Here is a 15,538-nt window from a genome sequence, read left to right as displayed (position 1 = left end):
ATAAATGGTACAATGCAAGCTTCTACCAGCAGATGCCAATGTACAGCGAACAAGTTTCAAATGTTTCAAAGCAATGGTTTAAAAGTAATAAAATGTTTCAAAGTTTCGAATTTGCCATCTCTAATTTTATTTTTTGCCGTTGAGTTGCCTTCTCTTTAGGTTTGGCTGACTTGGGGACGGCTGGGACAGATAACTCACTCTTCCAGTGGCTTCAGATGATGTAGGGAAATATGCTTGTGCACAAAATTGTCCACGTTGTTTTAGAATTTATGTGTGGTTTCCAAAAATGTAAACACTTTTCAAATTCTTGTAAAAAAAAAAATCAGTTAATGAATTTTTTGCACATTTTATCAACAGCTAATTACAAATATTTCAAACATTAAAATGTCTCCAAGAATGATCAGTATCTAATTAATTTCCTCGTTATTTTAGCTAAAGTTTAGATTTATAATTTGGAAATTTAAGATATATTTTTTTTAAAGAAACTGCGCTCATGTACCACTTTCAAAGTGTCAGAACTGCACGTCTTACAACTTTGTTGTTTAAATAGTTGGATAAATCCCTGTGTGTGTTCCTAGTTGTGTTTATTTTATTTTTGTCTGTCTGTTGGTTGTTGTTTGATTTTTTTTGCTTTTTACATACCTGTGTCATTAGTTTTCATTTGTAATTTTTTGTGTTGACCACTGAATGCTGTTTTCAAACTGTTATTAAAAACTGCGAAAACATGTTTTGGTGTGGTATATAAACACAGTTCACAACTTCTTGTACACCATGCATTAATCAATTAATTCAGTTTTAGTTAATTTTATCAAGAGCTTATTAGCCTTAGAATAGTTTTGATAAATAAAGCAGGAAACACTTATTTTGAATACATAAAAATGATGAATTACTCTGTAACGACATGAATACAACTTTAAGAACAGCTTCCAAGTCTCTAAAAACTTGACTGTACATCCACTAACAAGTAATAAATCCAACTTTATATGCAGAAATTGCAAATTTTATATATTCTAATTTTATTCAAATTTTTTTTGTAAAATGTATACATATGGGCAATTTAAAGTGGCCAATTAATCCAATCTGCATGTCTTTGGACGGGTGGGAGGAAACCGGAGCTCCCGGAGTAAACCCACAGGGACACGGGGAGAACATACAAACTCCACACAAAAAGGCACCAGCCGGTCAGCAGGTTCTTTCTGTGAGGTGACAGTGCTCACCACTGCACCACCATGCCCCTCCAGTATAGAGCTTGGAAACATGATGTCATCTCGCAGTGCATTGCTGGTGTTGTTCGGGTTGGAACGGTTGGGACCGCCATATTGTGTGGCCACCCGGCAAATGAATAGCTAACAGGTAATAGGTAACATGTAGTAGTACTGGTTATTTTATGCTCATTTTTCAGTAGTTCAAAAGACAGTAAAACAGAGAAAAACTTTTACCCAGCGCAAAAAACGTTACATTGAGAAGATTAACTTTATCAGAAGAATAAATCCCTATGGAATACCAAAAGAAAAATGGCTTTGTGAGTTCCTCCAGCAGGAGGCATCCAGGAGGCATCCTGATCAGATGCCCGAACCACCTCAGCTGGCCCCTTCCGATTCGGAGGTGCTGACTCAAATCCAGACCGCTTCACACTCGGCTGCAAACCACCCAGTGCATGCTTAAGATCACGGTGTGATGGCACCAACAGAACCACGTCATCTGCAAAAAGCAGAGACCCAGTTCTGATGACCCCAAACCGGACCCCTTCCGACCCCAGGCTGCGCCTTGAAATCCTGTCCATGAAAATCACAAACAGGATTGGAGACAAGGGACAACCCTGGTGGAGGCCAAACAAACTGGGAACTTCACACCAAGTATGTGGACACAGCTCCTACTTTGGTTATACAGGGACCGAATGGCTCGCAGAAGCGACCCCGGTACCCTGTACTCCCGCAGTACCCCCAACAGGACTCCCCGAGGGATGCGGTCATAGGCCTTCTCCAAGTCCACAAAGCACATGTAGACCGGATGAGCAAACTCCCATGACCCCTCCAGCAGCCTCGCTAGGGTGAAGAGCTGATCCACTGTTCCACGGCCCAGGCAGAATTTGCATTGTTCCTCCTAAATCCGAGGGTCTGACATTTGGACGGAGCCTCCTTTCCAGCACCTTGTAGTGGACTTTCCCTGGGAGGCTGAGCAGTGTGATACCCCAGTAATTGGAGCATACCCTCTGGTCCCCCATTTTGAAAATGGGAACCACCACCCCGGTCTGCCACTCCACAGGCACTGAGGGGGAGGCAAGGCGTCCAGGTCACGAAGCCAGTCTTCTTTTGGTACTTTATAGGGATCTACTCCCCTGATAAAGTTAATCTTCTCAGTGTAACAGGGTTTTTTTTGCGTTGAGTAAACATTTTTCCCTGTACAACCCACTGTCTTTTGAACTGCTTTTCAGCACACTGAGTGAAAAAGTGAGCATTAACTGACCAATACTGCTACCTTTTACCTATTACCTGTCAGCTATTCAACAACGCCAACCATGCGCTGTGTGATAATGTCGGTTGCCAAACTCTATATTAATAAAATAGTAGCCAATTTGTCTAATCTACACATCTTTGGGCAAGTGAGAGAAAAGGGCATGGGGAGAACATCCAAACTCCACACCGAAATGGACCCGCAGGTTCTTTCTGTGAGGTGACAGTGCTCACCACTGCACCACCATGCCCCTCCTTTCATGGGTAGACATTTTTTCCAGCAGACATTTTTGGCTTGCTATGTGGGGGAAGGAGGGAGGGGGGAAGGGGATAGGAGGTATGGAGGTTTGGGTAGTTAAATGTGGGGCCTCTTCCATTTGGGTTTTTTTAACCCAAGATAGTGGCGGGTCTTTTTCCAAATGGAGTTCTGATTTTTTGTCTCCTTAGAGACAGCCACCGTCTCTAGGGGTTCCAAAGTTGGTCCATTTGGGTCACAGTCCTGTGTGGATGGCCCATGATCTATTTTGGGCACCTCTCCTGACACTTCATGTGTCTTCAGGGGCTCGGTAAATGGTCCATTTGGGCCAGACTCCTGTGTGGATGGCCCATCATCCTGTTGTGATGGTTCAATCACTCTAATGGACACCTCAACAGAGACTTCAGCTGTCTGCTGGGGCTCAAAAGTGTGTCCATGCTGAGGATGGAGAAGCACCTTCCTACATCCGGCGATTTTCTGGGGTCACAAGTATTGCTCTCTCTCTCAGCCTTCAGCTCAGTTGGGAGCGTGTTGTTGAATGCAATTTGGCTGTTCAACTGAGATGTCACATGAGCCATCTCTCTCTGAAAAGAGATCTGCCTTAGGATGGCATCTTGCTGAAGGATTTGAATTTCCTCTGCCATTCTTTGGCAGAGGGCATCCTGCTCAGCCCTAGCATTTTGAGCCACATGGAGCTCTGCCAACAACTGTTGTACCTGAGACCTCATTTGATTGTTCAATTCGCACTGGACGTTGAGCTGAGAAATCAGGTGCTCTTGTGCTTGCCTTTCACTTGACACACTGTTCTGTTGGCAAATGGCAATCTTCTCCGTCATCTGTTTACGGAGAGCTTCCTGCCCAGCCTTCAGATCATGTATCAGTGTAAGGTCAGCTGACACCCTGTCTGCGTGAGACTTGACTTCTCTGTCAAGCTCACGCTGAAGACATTCAGCCTGCTGTCTGACAGTATGGAGCTCATTTTCATACTTCAGAGTGGCGTATTGGTGTGCAAGTCTGAGCTTCTGTATTTCTTCTTGGAGAAGCCTGTTCTTCTCCCTCTCCACCCCCAGCTCAACTGGATGTGTCGCAAGGCTGATAAGGTGAGCCACTTGCAGCTGTTCATAATCCTTCTGAAGAACTTTCCTCTTTTTCTCTCGAATAGCGTCCCTCACCTGAACAGCCATGTTGTAAGTGTGATTTGTCTTTGGATCAGCACACTTACGTACTGTCTCTAGCTCTCTTCTTCTTTCTTTTGAGGCCTTCTGCTTAGCCAACTGTGCTTTGATGGCTTCCAATTCTTGAAGAGGCGAGTCCTGCTTTCTGTCCTGGCGATGTCTTTCTAGCTCCCTATAGCTATACGGATCCATGATCTGCTGTCTGGCCATCCTCCTCCTGCTTCTAAAGACCTGTTCTGTTGACATTTTCTTTGGCTGGTAAGATTAGTCTCTTAGTAATGATGTTTCAGGTGAAAATTGTCTAACTGAATGGATGTTTTTCTTTCAGTGGTCTGCCTCTGTTTGCCAAGGAAGGTTTCTCTGAGAGTTATAAGCTATATAAGTATTGGGTGAGGAGGTCTCTAGCTGCTGGCGTCACCGACTAGAAGCTACAAAATGATCTAACAGCCTGAACTGGTCTGGTATTTATAGACCTCCATTTGATGATGTCACTGTTATGTCACAAAGGATTCCATTATATTTGGCTTTGATATAAAGCATAACATTCCATTCTATTTCGCTTTAATCTTCAGAATGCAACGTTTCCATGGAGATAAACAAAACACACACACACACACACACGTGTGTGTATTTATGTATTTGTTTGTAATTAAAAATAAATATGTTAAATGAACAAGGGTAGAAAAACAAACATGTTTTTCTTAAACAAATAAGTAAATGAATAAACAAAAAAGCAGAAAATGGAAAAAGACACATTTTGTATGTTTTGCACTCACACACACACACACAGACACACACACACAGACAGACACACACACACAGACAGCGTTGATCAGCTTTTGGCATGCTGTTACATAGTAAACAACTAGATATGTCCTGTCTCCTTCTCCAGGGAGTGTTTTTATCTTGACAGGTCATTACGCTCTTACGACGTGTACCCACCAAACGCGATGAAAATTATTTCATCGCGCCTCAAATGAAATCGTGTTGCGCCGGACGCTCCAGTTTTGACGCCTGCACAAAAACCCCAAAATGGGACTCGACGCGCGACGAAATCGCGCCGTGCGTCGAGCCCGCCCAAACAACAACATTTCTTCCGCCATTTAATTCTCTCATTGACCATGCCTGAGATAACCACGATCACTGCACTGTACCTGCTCTGGAGAAGTTCCCAGCGTCATCTGCGGGCTAGGCGCCGACGTCGGTTCTGGGTGCATGCTACACTACGGAGGCGGCCTGGTCTTTCTTGTTGCTGTCCCTGTACAAGGGACAGGAACTGTCGTACAGCTCTGGGTGAGCGGTGACGGCGATGATAAGCTGCTCCTCCATTGTTTCTGGCGGTTTGATTAGATTTTGCGAGGGAACACCAGGACGTCCATACGTCAGCACGTCGATGACGATCTCAACGCTGATAGGCTGCCGCAAAAGTTCAATTATTTCAACTCGAGCGTTGGACGCGAGGCGTTGGACACGACGCGATTGCGCGGCGCGTTGGACGCAAAAATCGCGTTGTACACCACCGCCGCATCACAGCACAGTCCTGCACTGCGTTGGGTGTTGCGAGTGCTGAGGCAGATAACTATCTTGCTCCGTATCTACTCTTTGGGGTAGATACCACCGCCCCCTCCCACCCCCCAGCAGAACTAACTGGTGCCGACGTTAATTAGCTACTCGCATCCAGGCATCAGGTCGGAGAGTCAGAGGAGTGTCGGCTTGAAAATAGCGTGCAACTTACCGGAGAAAAGGTAGACTTATTAGCTTAAGAAAACGTATAATAGATTTTATTAGTTAAATAAACATTCGCAAAATATTGATGGCCAGCTAAGGTTACATAGCTTAAGTTAATTGGGCCCGGTGCCAACTCAACTCAGTGTCGCTAACGTGAAACTAAACTAAACTAATTGATAGCATTAAGCGATATACACGCCATGATGTAACTGCTGACTGCATTTTCAGATGAGCTTGTTCAAATATTTTTCAAATAAGAGAAAGACACCTGATGAGGATGGCGCTAGTCAGGTATCATTAGCCTTTTTACTGACTCAAATTATGATGGTTAGGTAAAAAATTATGTTCACACTTGTAATCAAATGTGACGTGAGTGTAAATTATCTAACGTTAATGTTTTATGTAATCGTATAAGACAAGTAACAGACAGGGAGGAGCAGTGCAACAAAGTGAAGGAGAGCAGAGTGCAGGAGGGGGAGTGCCGAGTGAAGGAGCAGGAGAGCAAAGTGATGGTGCAGGAGAGAGAGATGAGAGGAGAGGAGAAAAACATAAAGGGAAACACAGGCTATCAGGCTGGGACCCTAAATGGGTTGAAAAAAAATAATAAAAAATAAATAAAAAAATTATTGTTTCTATTTGTAGGTGAAGACTGACTTGAGAAACAGGCTGCAGGGGGATCACCTTGCAGCATGTATGCTGCTGAGCATCAACGGGACACCTCTTGGGGAATTTCCGTACAACAGAGCCTTAGAGCTGTTCTACAAAAAACCAAGAAAAATCCATTCAGGTACTTTTCTAATATTCTAGTATAGATATATATTGAACATTTTACTCAACATTTATTCAACAGCTGTAGTTCCTAGTTACTTTCCAGATTAATTACATGAAAAAAAAACATATGAGAAGCTCATAAAATAAAAGGTTTGTATAGCACCATTCCACCATTGATTATATACTATTATGCAGCTGCTGCTCACAGAAACATAAGTTTAACCTACACCTGCAGGCACAAACATGCGTATGCACGTACAGGTCAGAAGTGCATAAGAAAGACAAGAACATGCACACATACACATTTGAGTACATAAAGAACCTTCAGAATCAATTTCACATGCACATATTTATCTAAAGCACACAAGAAAACACTTTTTCTCTGTGTGTCCCATGCATTTGCATGAGCTTTAGCGTGTCTGCGTAAATCTATAAATGAGTGCAAACACTGTCTATACTGAGTGCACATGCTCATGAATGCATGTCTGGTATGTTAATGTAGTCTACAACTGCTTCCTCACTCTTTCTCTCTCTCTCTCTCTCTCTTTCTCTCCCACACACTTTCTGGTCTGTCTCACACACTCACCTGTGCAGATACGCCTCAATTTACAATATACATATACACAGAGGGACGATACAATGTGGTATTCTGCTGCAGTTACTGCAGCTTCACACTGATATAAAACACAGGTTTTATCTTTTCCATATGCATAATGTATGATACAGTACAGTAGAGATGGCCGTAATAGTATATGTGTTCATCCATCTGTGTGTGTGATAAGAGTGATAGATATATGCAAATAGTGTTTAAGTGTTCGCCTCTGGCAACATATTTATAGAACGTGGAGCACAATACAGTGCACATCCTGGTAAGCTATTCAGCACCTGTTTACAATATTCAAATCCCTGTTCTTGTATTCATGTCTTAAAATATGTATGGTATTATAGAGTTGTGTGTTTGCATGCTGGTGTGCGTTTTTGTGTGAATGTGTTCTTGTACCAAATCTCCTGAAAAGGACTGAAAAATTAGGAACCTGCACTCCTTCCTGCAAGGAAACTGCACTTTCTTAATTTGATTTTAAATGTTTATGTTAAGTAGGTTGTGTCAATTTGGTATTTGTCTCTCCAACTCTTTCTCAACCATTCAGCCTTTTTTCCCATCAGATTCAACTCCCCACTGTGAGTGTTTTGACATATAAAGTCTTCACCCAACTTGCTGAGGTTGCTTTTAGTTTAGCTGCTAATGACATAGTGAGACACTTCATGAGGGAGGAAGGGAAAAGGAGGCGGGAAGCAAACTCAGGAGAATTTGCCATCATCAAATTCAACTTGGAAAAACAAAGCAGGTCTTAATTAATACTAAATGAGTAATTGATGAACAATGCGGCAGAATGTGTTCAGGGGAAGCTTGTTTGATTATGTAGATTAAGGATAGCAGGCTGTCAAATGCACACAAACAAACTCACAGAGAAATACTTTAATGCCCATTCGTGTGTGTGTGTGTGTGTGTGTGTGTGTGTGTGTGTGTTTGTGAATCACCAGTGAGTTTTTCTGGGCTTATTTTTGTGTGTGCTTACTTGTGTGTGAGAATGACGGCATCTGTCAACAAGGGGATAATTAGTAATTAGCATTAGCATACCTGCTGGTGTTTCTTTGGACCCAAAGTTATTGTAATGCAGGTGTTAATGCGACTTTGAGAACATTTTGGGGAGCCCAAACAAGTGGGAAAGGTAAAAATAAAATGCTGTTGAGGGACTAAGCACAAAAGTTCAGACTCACTTTGAAGTGATTTTGTGAGACTGGTGTGCTGTTAAAATGAATGTACTCTGATGATTCACTGACTTAGAAAAGTTACACCATATGCTGAACCAAGTTATGATGCCCTTTTTTTCCTTAAGTGCCAGCGCATGTTTAATATTTTAAAAGATAGCGGATGCAGATGCTTGGTGGACACATACTACTATATGTGTTTTGAAACTTTATAAAAAGGTAGCAACCAGACCACAGGCAGCACACATCCAATGCAAAGCTACAAAAAAATTGCAAGCACAGAGCAGAAAAAATGGCAATATAGCATTACAAAATGCCAAGTGGACAAAGCTAACTAGAGTGAATCTGGGTTTCGCTTTTCAGTTTCACTTGGTGAGCACTGGAAGAGAGCGATGTGGAGTTCGCCTATTTTATGTTGGACAGATGGGGTGGTTAGCTTAGTTAGCATGCTGAAGTATTGTTTTATCCATTACAACAAATGTAATCAACCTAAAATAGTAAAGTAGCTTATAGTACACTTAATTTATGGGGAAAATTTATTTTAAAATACACTATATGGCCAAAGGTATATGGACACGGAGACTTTATGTGAAAATGTATTTAACTTTCTACTGCACCTAAAAGTGGCAGCCCTTGCTGTCGACTTTATGTTTGTTTGCTTTGGCCATGTTTGCTACATTACAGGGAATATCTGGTGTTAGGTAACTGCTAGTTTGCTTTTCTTTTTTAGCATCTCTTTAGGAAAACATGCTGGTTTCGTCTTTGCAGTTCCTACTTGGAGCATGTCTACAAACTATATGATTGTCCAGCTATAGGGAGGTGAATGATAATAAATGCAAAGTGATCTTGTTTGATGATCCAACATTGTGTTGATCATATAATAAATGTCTTTTTTTAAAAAGACAAACAGCAGGCCATTTAACATTGGTCTGGGGGCCACAGTTGGTGGAGAGCCGTAACTGTCAAATAATCAATTTACTCACTTTTGTCAAGCAGCAGAATTAGGCAAAATTAAATGACTAAATTGTGTTTTTCTGCACATCCTAAATCCTTTTAATTTACTGTTTCTGTATAAATTTAGGTATACTAGCACACTAGATATGACAGGCTTAACACCAGTGCCTCAGTCCTTTGTTTACCTTTTTTTCTTTCTAAGCTTCTGGGCTACCCCTGGTAACCCTGTGTCTTAATGTCACAATGCCTGAGGGAATAACCCACAATATGAATTGTGGGTTATTCCCTCAGGCAAAGGCTGCAGATATGCAGACTTATGGAAAGTGTGCATAAAGGGCTCAAAATGTCTGCTAGAGAGCCCTCATGCACTTGACAATTTGACAGTTGAACAGCTGTGAGTCTGCGAGTGTGGAGACTGGGATTGGGCCAGCTAAGTTCTTTCACAGCAAACTAAATCTTTATGGACCTGCTTTTGTGCACGAGAGCATACTACGCTGTACTGCAGCATTACATTTCTATTGCCGAATGAAAACAGCTCTGGATCAAAACATGGGGACTTAAACACTCTCTTTGGTCATATCTTTTTAGGAAATATCTATGTAAATGAATCTTAATTAAATAATTTCCCCTTACTTCAGCTTTGGGGTTTGAGCCTATTTATCCTCTGGTCACGGGTGGACTTTTCCAACCTGTAGACATACTGCTGATCATTTGTAAACATCACTCTCAAAAATCCAAAGCAGTCTGGTGTTTGTCCTCCACCACAACACTTAAGTATTCGGTATGCAATTTGCATATCCATAATTTCAATTCCCCTGATTCCTCCCTCCTCATATGCTTATGATCTAGAAAATGAGAGCAGTTGAGGTATTACTACAAGACACGAAGAAGGCAGAGCTTTGAAACACACCTTTAAATTTGTTTTGAGCTTGCTTCAGCGAAATTTGCAATTTAAATACCAAATACGTTTGAAAGCGCCAAGGCGGCTGAAGCTCACCATCTGATCACATTTGACTAGGCTTTAAACACTTCTCGCAGGTCGCTTATCATAGTCAGAAAGCCAGCACCATAATTACATTAGATATCTACAAAAAATCCTAGAGATACTGCAAACTAAACTACCTGAAAAGTCCCATTATTGCCCATTCAGCTCTAATGGCTCAGTACTGTTAATACCAACAGACCCACAGAACCTGCTCAGAATTTATTATAGGGTGATTTAAATAATACAATGGGGTAAAAAGTGGTTTAATATTTCTAAAAGTGCAAAGTAAAACAAAAAAGTTAATTTGCAGTATGAGGGTGAAACTGCGACCTCATTGGTGGATTTTTCTAAGGTTATCATTGACTTGGATATTATTTTTTTTTTTTTTACGGTTTTATTACATTACAATTTAACAGCTCTTTTACATCTATTCCCTTTTAACTTTTTTCTATTTTTTTGGACTATTTGAAGAAAAAATAGTTTGGGAGAAAAGCCAGAACAGATCAATGGAAGGAGAAATAGGTGAGAAAAGGAGGACATGACTCATCGAAGTATAGATTTGATTAAAAAATGATAGTACAAGAAGAAGAGGGGAGGTGAAGGAAACACTACTTCCCCTCTCCCTGCCAGGTCGTGACACAGACAGAGAGATGGAGCAGCGTCAGTGCCAAAATAATGCCAGCAGGTAATAAGAAAAGCATGGATGTAGAACTGCCTCTCCACCTCGTCTTCCTTCTGCCATCCTGTCTGCCAAACCCAGGTGGTAAAAGTCTTTTTATCTCGTTAGAAGTCATTATCACGTGTCACTCTGTCACTAATATAACTCCACTCTGCTCCACAGCCGGGTTGAAAGAGAAGGAGAGATGTGTAGAAATGAGTGAAAGGACAAAAGAAGTGCGTAAGCACCACGCTAGGAAAGATATGGCAACAGGGAGCCAGAGAAATTGTGCGTGTTTATGTGTGTGTGGCGGAGTTGATGCCCACTTGAGCGTGTGCATTTTACACCTTGCGCATGACTGGCACTGAATCCATTTAGAGGCGAGAGAGGTTCTCAATCTGACTGACAACTCTTTCCACATAGTTAAGAATCACAAGCAAACAGTCCATGTGGGGGAAACTGCAGTTATAACTCTGCAATGCTGAGGGGAGATAGAGGCAGCAGAAAGCTGACTGGATTTCACACACCATCACGCAAACATCCCTCGCTCAGACCTCTCGCTCCCCTCTGCTCTGAACTCTGCACAATCTTATAGTGAGATTATATTCTATGGTATAGTGCAGGGATACTCAACTAGTCTTGCTTGGGGGTCATTACTGCAAAATGACAGCAGGCCAGGGGCCAGTCACAGCAGCCCCAAACATGTTTCTAGGATTTAAGGACATTTCTAGGACTTTAAGATGCTTCTAGGATTTTCAGGCATTTCTGGGATTTTAGGACATTTCTAGGATATTAGGATGCGCTTTTAGGATGGCTCAAGGATTTTAGGATGCTTCTCGGACTTTAGGGGTTTTCTAGGATTTTAGCATGTTTCTAGGATTTTGGGACAATTCAGGGTTTCAGGACCCTTTTCAAAGTTTGGGACCTTTTTAGGATGTTTTAAGATTTTAGGACATTTGTGGGATTTGAAGATGTTTTTACTACATTGCTAGGATTTTAGGAGCTTCCTGGGATTTTAGTATGTTTATAGGTTTTTTTTCTTTACTGTGCATTAGAAAATGGTTGGGGGGCAGACCTGACCTGCAGGCCATAAGGTGCATATCACTGGTATAGTGCAACATAGAGCAATAGGATATGGTATGGTGAGAGGACGTCCACCTGTATGAATACACTGTCCAGCCAGTCCTGTCTTATTTTACTCTGCTGACCTTGAGTACAAAATTCCACTGCATTTTCCCAAAACAAATGTTCTTCAGTCTAAAAAGGATGGTTCATGCATCAATACAAAATGGAATTTCACATCAGAAAAAATAGGCATGATGCTCTAAGAGTGCAAAGGCTGCACAGGGAAGATGAAGAGTAAAAAGTAAAATGTATTATTTTCACATCAACATACTCCTGTCAACAAAGATGCAAAGTAAATCAAACAGTGTCAGCTAAAAGGTATAAATACAATTCCATTCTTCCCCTTGTTTTTTTTATGCACTGCTTAGTTTACTGGAAACATCCTTGTTTTTTGCATGTACAAAAAGCTTGTCCCAACAGACTGTGTTGACATTTTGTGACAATTCACTGGAATCACATTACAAGTTGCACAAAAAAAAGGAGATCTGTGTCTCCTGACATCACTGCTGAAAGAGTAAATATCAATTTATTTATTTCCAACACATACAATGTTGCAGTTAAAACTTTAGCATTAATAAAGCTTTAAGGCTGCAAAATATTTTGTGTCAGTTCTGTTGAAATGTTACGAATACTCAATAAACTATATGGCGGCGGACAATCATAAAGTGCTACCAAAAACATTAGGCTGATTGGTCTAATAGTATGCAAGATTAACCATGGACAGACAGATACACACATGCACATAATGAAAGACATGATACCATCCAGGATAACCCCTGGCAGAGATAATGATCTAAAATGAACGGAAATTAAATTAGTAGTGATAAGGTGCAGCCATTGGGTGTCAGAGAGAGACATACACATACCTCTCTGTAAGCATAGCAGTGGCCACAGCATGAACAAATAATAGCTTCTTTCCTTAAGCTGTAATAATGTGTGCAAGTGCTTTTATATGAATATGAGGCAGACTGCAAAAGCAGAAAATCCTTCACTGCATGAATAAAACTCTGGAAAAATGGAACAAACCACCCGGTGGAATACCATTAGTCTGAAATCAGTGGAAATTGTGTTCCTCGGGGTACTGTATAATAATATTGTATGTCAGGTTGTGATAAGCATGAGGCAATAGGCATACCCATTAAAACCAATTGACAAGTAGGATAACAAGTACTGGTGAGTGTCAGTCTCTCTCTCTCTGTCACAGTAGATACACAAAGGAAAACTTTTTGCTCTTAAGTCCTGTCTCTGCTGATCTTATGTATTTTCCTTTGTTTATTTCTCTTTATTTTTTTGATATGTCTCTTTCAGACTCCCAATTGAGCAGTACCCTTAAAGTTCTCAAACACAAAATACTCCCCTGCTTCCTTTGGCAAAACCTTTCTCTGTCTACCTATCATGTGTTTGCTTAGACCCCAAGAGTACTGAACAATAAATCTCACGCAGCAAGCTGAAATTCACTCAGCGGGTTCAAATTCAGCAAGGTGAAGGTTGCTGGAGTTTAATTAATTTCCATGGCAATAAGGATAGAAGCAAAGTGGTGTAAAAGTCATAAACGTCACACTGTGAATTTATTAAAAACAGAGAGGGGAGCTGAAAATGACTACATTCTGCCATCCATTCATTCATCAGTCCTTTTTCTAATACCAGGATATTCACAAGGGTCACATGAACCTTATTCAGCATGCAATCGAATAACAAAGAGAAGACCCTGCAGATTTGCCAATCTATCTCTGGGATAACACATTCACACACATAATACAAACTTTCACACTATCATTCCAGCCTGGTCCTTCTCCGAGTGTGGCAATAAACAGCGCTTAGGCTGTGGCCCTCAGCGTCAGACACAGATGCATGATGCACCCTTTAGCATCTGTAGCAGATACATTGGACTTTCAAGCAACAGACATAGTATAAAGAGTGCAAAAGTTCATGTGTCATGTGGGAGGGGACAAGCATGGGTCTGAGTCCAACAGGGACAGGACTTTGACCCAGGAAACCAGTGTTTGTGTCCGGTGTAAACTAAAAGTCAACATTGAGTTATTTTGTCACGTCAGTCATACGTCGCATGAGTTGATCGTCAGTTATAAGCATATTTGTGCAAATTACTGAAAATGTGTCATTTGTTACAGTAACTAGTAGCTTCATTGAATTATTGCATGTAAAAGTGATTAGTTACATGGCATGTAAAAGTAGTAAGATTCTACTGTGTTGTGTTTTGTACTTGTACTTTTGTACTACTACTGAATTGTTAATATAGTCAAAAGTAACCAATAAAATGATAGATAGTATGTGATTATGTAGATTTATGCAACATTTAACCTTCATGATATGAAAACTGTTGACCAAATGTAATGGGAACCTTTAGGTAGTGCTTTTTATGTCTTGTCCCTTGCAGTATATGTCAGGATGTCTCAAACTCAAGCAATCTTTACTCTTTGTCAAAGTGTGACAAGGTGTAAATGCTTCACTTGATGTCCAAGGACGTGACCAGATAAAATGGCCCAAATTGCTGAATCACTCCCTAAAATGGTCTCATTGCATCCTGTTATATTTCTGTCTGGGATATAAATAAGCACAGCCCCTCACATTATATGAAGTCATTTCACCCTTTTTTAATATTAAAATATTAATAAGAACATCTTTAATACCAGTAAGATTAAAACAGAATGTGCTCTAATAAGCATTCGATATGGCGGCTGGATAGCTGCCCTACTGTACTGTAAGCTCTGACAGTCGGGGACGAACTGTTTACATGCTTCCAGTTAGTTATGTTTCCAAGATGGACAGACCAATATTGGCCTGAAGCTAATTTTTTGTCCAGAATCACCAGATGACTCCTCTAAGCACCGATTAAACAGGTTTAGCAGGACCATGTGTTTGTCAGACCGTAACACTCCTTGTATCAAATGTAAGATTTAGCACACATAAAGCCTCCATCTCTAGGTGCCTGACCCCTAAAAATAAATTGCTACACCTGTCATGCATGGACTCCAAAGCCCATTTTGGTTAATGTCTCCTGAAAGAAATAAAATACACACTCCCTCACCTCTCCTTCCCACCTATGGCCCCGCTTCTTCTTCTCACCTCCCTCTGTCCTCTTGCCACTACACTCCTTTCAGCTTTATGCTGGGTTTGTATTTTTGCGAGTACAGAGCAGAGGGTTTCTGTCACTGGGGAGTGTCAGCATGTCTCTTCACTTGATATGCATTAGATTTTCCACACTTTCTGGCAGTTATCTGATTCCAACTCAATACGCTGCCGAGGGAAATTGAGTCCTAAGGCCAGGAGAGAGAGAGAAAGAGAGAAGTTTTTGGCGGCTTTTTAAATTCATTACTGTATTCTGCTGTGGTCTCAATGGAGGTCGCCTGGCAGCACAAGGCCACGGAAGTACTGTATGTGTTGTAGCAATTGAGAGAAGGGGGAAAGCTTGGCAAACCATGCTGCCACAGTGATACAGGAGCTGTTTTCCTCTCCATACTTTAATACAACCTGCTAAGTTGTTGGAACTGTGCGAGGGAGCAGAAATACAATAAAGATATCAATGCCCCAGCCTCTTACTGTATGAGGAATTCAGTGTCGACAGGTGGAAACTCTTTTGTTTTTTCTGTTTCATTTTAAAAGCCTGACATGGGCATTTCAGAAAAGAAGTTTACAGTTCTATAA

This window comes from Plectropomus leopardus, chromosome 22, assembly GCF_026936395.1.
Source record: "Plectropomus leopardus strain MGB_pleo_1.0 chromosome 22, ASM2693639v1, whole genome shotgun sequence".
Lineage (NCBI taxonomy): Eukaryota > Metazoa > Chordata > Actinopteri > Perciformes > Serranidae > Plectropomus > Plectropomus leopardus.
Note: the sequence above shows the minus strand (reverse complement) of the source record.